Below are 4,234 nucleotides of genomic sequence, written 5' to 3'. Positions count from 1 at the left end.
ACATAATAGATATAATAGATATAGGTATAAAATATACACATAATAGATATAATAGATGTAGGCATAAAATTTAGACATAATAGATATTATAGATATAGGAATAAAATATAGACATAATTGAAATAGGTATAAAATATAGACAAAATTGATATAAAAGATATAGGTATAAAATATAGACATAATAGATATAATAGATATAGATATAAAATATAGACATAATAGATATAATAGGTATAGGTATGAAATATAGACATAATAGATATAATAGATATGTGTATAAGATATAGACATAAGCTTCTTATCCGAGAAAACACCAAATGGCGGATGACGCCGGTGCAGCGGGGTGGTCCGGAGGCCCTGGTGGCCCTGTTATGGGGATCCGCGGTGTCTTCCGCGGAGGTTTCGGCAGTGGCATCCGGGGCCGGGGTCGCGGCCGTGGACGAGGTCGGGGCCGAGGCCGCGGAGCTCGCGGAGGCAAGGCCGAGGATGAGGAGTGGATGCCCGTCATCAAGCTGGGCCGCTTGGTCAAGGACATGAAGATCAAGTCCCTGGAGGAGATCTACCTCTTCTCTCTGCCCATTAAGGAATCTGAGATCATTGACTTTTTCTTGGGGGCCTCTCTCAAAGATGAGGTTTTGAAGATTATGCCGGTGCAGAAACAGACCCGTGCTGGTCAGCGCACCAGGTTCAAGGCGTTTGTTGCTATCGGGGACTACAATGGCCACGTCGGCCTGGGTGTTAAGTGCTCCAAGGAGGTGGCCACCGCCATCCGTGGGGCCATCATCCTGGCCAAACTCTCCATTGTCCCGGTGCGCAGAGGCTACTGGGGGAACAAGATCGGCAAGCCCCACACCGTCCCTTGCAAGGTGACAGGCCGCTGTGGCTCTGTGCTGGTGCGCCTCATCCCTGCACCCAAGGGTACTGGCATCGTCTCAGCGCCTGTGCCCAAGAAGCTGCTCATGATGGCTGGTATTGATGACTGCTACACCTCAGCCCGGGGCTGCACTGCCACCCTGGACAACTTCGCCAAGGCCACCTTTGATGCCATCTCTAAGACCTACAGCTACCTGACCCCTGACCTGTGGAAGGAGACTGTGTTTACCAAGTCTACCTATCAGGAATTCACTGACCACCTTGTCAAGAGCCACACCAGAGTCTCCGTGCAGCGGACCCAGGCTCCAGCTGTGGCTACAACATAGGCTTTTTATACAAGAAAAATAAAGTGAATTAAGCCTGTTAAAAAAAAAAAAGATATAGACATAATAGATACAACAGATATAGGTATAAAATATAGACAGATACAACAGATATAGATATAAAATAAAGACATAATAGATATAGGTATAAAATATAGACATATTAGATATAATAATTATAGCAATAAAATATAGACATAATAGATATAATAGATATAGGTATAAAATATAGACATAATAGATATAGATGTACAATATAGACAAAATAGATTTAATAGATATAGGTATAAAATATAGACATAATAGAAATAATAGATATAGGTATGAAATATAGACATAATAGATATCGGTATAAAATATAGACATAATAGATTTACTAGATATAGTTATAAAATATAGACATAATAGATATTATAGATATAGGTATAAAATATAGACATAATAGATATCGGCATAAAATATGGACATAATAGATTTAATAGATATAGTCATAAAACATAGACATAATGGATATAATAGATATAGGTATAAAATATAGACATAATAGATATAATATACGTATAAAATATAGACATAATAGATATAGGTATTAAATACAGACAAAATAGAAATAAGTAAAAAATATAGACATAATAGATATAATAGATATAGTTATCAAATATAGACATAATAATTATAATAGATATAGGTATAAAATACAGACATATTAGATATAATAATTATAGGTATAAAATATAGACATAATAGATATAATAGATATAGGTATAAAATATAGACATAATAGATATAGATATACAATATAGACAAAATAGATTGAATAGATATAGGTATAAAATATAGACATAATAGATATAATAGATATAGGTATAAATATAGACATAATAGATATCGGTATAAAATATAGACATAATAGATTTAATAGATATAGTTATAAAATATAGACATAATAGATATAATAGATATAGGAATAAAATATAGACATAATTGAAATAGGTATAAAATATAGACAAAAAAGATATAAAAGATATATTTATAAAATATAGACATAAGAGATATAATAAATATAGGAATAAAATGTAGACAGGGTAGATATAATACATAGAGGTATAAAATATAGACAAAATAAATATAATAGATATAGGAATAAAATATAGAGAGAGTATATATAATTGATATAGGTATAAAATATAGACATAATAGATATCGGCATAAAATATAGACATAATAGATTTAATAGATATAGTTGTAAAATATAGACAATAGATATAATAGATATAGGTATAAAATATAGACATAATAGACATCGGCCTAAAATAGAGACATAATAGATTTAATAGATATACTCATAAAACATAGACATAATGGATATAATAGATATAGGTATAAAACATAGACATAATAGATATAATATACGTATAAAATACAGACATAATAGATATAGGTATTAAATACAGACATAATAGAAATAAGTATAAAATACAGACATAAGAGATATAATAGATATAGTTATCAAATATAGACATAATAATTATAATAGATATAGGTAAAAAATATTGACATAATAGATATAGGTACAAAGTATAGACATAATGGTTATAATAGATATAGGTACGAAATATAGACATAATAGATATAGGTATAATATTTAGACATAATAGATATAGGTATAAAATATAGACATAATAGATATAATAGATATAGGTGTAAAATATAGACATAGTAGATATAATACACATACGTATAAAATATAGACATAATGGATATAAGAGATATAGGTATAAAATATAGACATAATAGATATTATAGATGAAGATATAAAATATAGACATAATAGATATAGGTATAAAGTATAGACACAATAAATATAATATATAGACTTAAGAGGTATAATAGATATAGGTATAAAATATAGACATAATAGATATAATACATAAAGGTATAAAATATAGATATAATAGATATAGGTATACAATATACATATAATAGATATAATAGATATATGTATAAAATATAGATATAATTGATATAATGATAAAATATAAATCTAATAGATATAATAGATATAGGTATACAATATAGACATAATAGATATAGGTATGAAATATAGACATAATAGTTATAATAGATATAGGTAAAAAATACAGACATAATAGATATAGGTATGAAATATAGACATAATAGACATAATAGATATAGGAATAAATTATAGACATAATAGATATAATATATATACGTATAAAATATATACATAATAAATTTAATAGATATATGCATAAAATATAGTCATCGTAGATATAATAGATATAGGTATAAAATATAGACATAATAGTTATAGGTATAAAATATAGACATAATAGATATAGATATACGTATAAAATATACACATAATAGATACAGATAGATATAGGTATAAAATAAAGACATAATAGACATAATAGATATAGGTATAAAGTATAGACATAATAGATATAGTGGATATAGTTATAAAATATAGACATAATAGATATAATCCATATGGGTATAAAATATAGACATAATAGATATAATACATATAGGTATAAAATATAGACATCATCGATATAATAGATATAGTTATAAAATATAGACATAATAGATATAAATATAAAATATAGATACAATTGAATATATAGAGGTATAAAATATAGACATAATAAATATACGTATAAAATATATACATAATACATATAAGAGATATAGTTATGAAATATAGACATAAAAGATATAATAGATATAGGTATTAAAAATAGACATAATAGATATAGGTATAAAATATAGACATAACAGACATAGGTATAAAATATAGACATAGACTCGGAAAGGGGAACATCACACACTGGGGCCTATCATGTGGAGGGGGGAGGGGAGAGGAGGGACTGATTGCATTGGGGAGTTATACATGATATAAATGATGAATTGATGGGTGCGGTCGAGTTGATGGGTGCAGCACACCAACATGGCATAAGTATACATAAGTGACAAACCTGCACGTTATGCACATGTACACTAGAACTTAAAGT

At 28.6% G+C, this 4,234-nt stretch overlaps 1 pseudogene; it reads left to right on the top strand.

Annotated features, from left to right (window-relative positions):
- Positions 1-317: 317 nt before the first annotated feature.
- On the top strand, positions 318-1,199 carry LOC115895872 (annotated as a pseudogene).
- Positions 1,200-4,234: the final 3,035 nt, after the last annotated feature.

This window comes from Rhinopithecus roxellana, unplaced genomic scaffold, assembly GCF_007565055.1.
Source record: "Rhinopithecus roxellana isolate Shanxi Qingling unplaced genomic scaffold, ASM756505v1 contig3406, whole genome shotgun sequence".
In the NCBI taxonomy this organism is placed as follows: Eukaryota; Metazoa; Chordata; class Mammalia; order Primates; family Cercopithecidae; genus Rhinopithecus; species Rhinopithecus roxellana.
The sequence above is the reverse complement of the archived record's forward strand: the minus strand, read 5'-3'. Positions and strand labels throughout refer to the sequence as shown.